This window comes from Haplochromis burtoni, unplaced genomic scaffold (assembly GCF_018398535.1).
Source record: "Haplochromis burtoni strain Fernald_Lab_line unplaced genomic scaffold, NCSU_Asbu1 Contig_717, whole genome shotgun sequence".
Classification (NCBI taxonomy): Eukaryota; Metazoa; Chordata; class Actinopteri; order Cichliformes; family Cichlidae; genus Haplochromis; species Haplochromis burtoni.
Genome location: NW_024583078.1, coordinates 156814 through 158088, shown reverse-complemented (window position 1 = coordinate 158088; position 1275 = coordinate 156814).

The following is a 1275-nucleotide window of genomic DNA, read 5'->3' as shown; positions in this document are numbered from 1 at the left end:
AAGGTACAGTGTCAGCATATTAAAGTATGGAGGACTACAAGAGCCACACGCATCGAAAAAGATGCGTGACAACTAAGAATTCTGTGCTTAAGTAATGAATTGTAGAATAAATTATGCATTTGTCAATCCTTTTTGCTAACATGTTGTCATATCTATGTCGGGCAGAGTGCAAATCCCGAGGCTGAACGGCCTTTGTACAAGCACACATGCTTCTTAGCAGGGCAAAGCTATGAGCTGATTTTGTCTCCATCTGTCATTCTGCAATTCATTTCATGTAAACAATAACATGGCGCACAGAATGAGGTGAAAAAAGGCACATACCTTTGGCGTTGCGTGATCCACTCTGTATTCCTCGTCCACACATAGTCTGAAAAAAACCTGAGTTTTTGGTGGTTCGGCGCGCCATTTACGTGTGGACGAAAGGCCCAAATGCATAGAAACAGCTGCGTTTTCAAAAATAAACTTGTAATGGTGGACGTAGCATAAAAGAGTTAGTAGTTTATTTTATTACTACCTTTAATTTATTGCAGATTAGTTGTATTTGCTTAATTGTTTACTAAATATTTGAGGTGTGAAATAAACCGCAATGTGGCTGGAGGATATGTTTGTGCGCGCAGGGGGCCTAGCAAAAAACGTTTGGGAACCACTGATCTAATTGAACATACGCAAGACAACAATTTATAGACATGCACACTATACCTATCTAAAGTAACCCGTGTTACTTTTTCACTCGTGAAAACAAGTAACACGTGAGTGTGCTGTTTAATGCTCCTCCTTCATCAACTCTTTCTCTCTGCACCCTGCAAAGCACACAGGAAGTACAGAACAAATATAAATACAAGACCTTATGACTAAATCAAAAAGAATAGAAATGGATTGCAGTGGTGCTGTGTTAAAGTATTAAATTGCAGTGTTAAAGCTTCAAATACAGACACCACCCAGCAGTTACTGAGTAAGTGTGTTTTGGGTTAATCTTATTTATTTAATAGCAGCATTGTTCCATATACAGCTCACATGATTAGAAACTCTTAATGTACTCTTAGTTAAAGAGCACTGGCATGTCGCAGCATGTTTTTATAGAGCTGACCGGCATTCGGGTGATTTCGTTTTATGGACTTGAACTTCGATGTCTACAATGTCTACAACCAGTGTTTCCAACGTAACACAAAACAATTTAATCACAACAGCACTGACTTTCACAGAAAGAAGGGGAGGCACTTTAATCAATGGTGTTCTGTATATAAGGGTTGGATTAGTGCAAGAGCTGTTACTGGT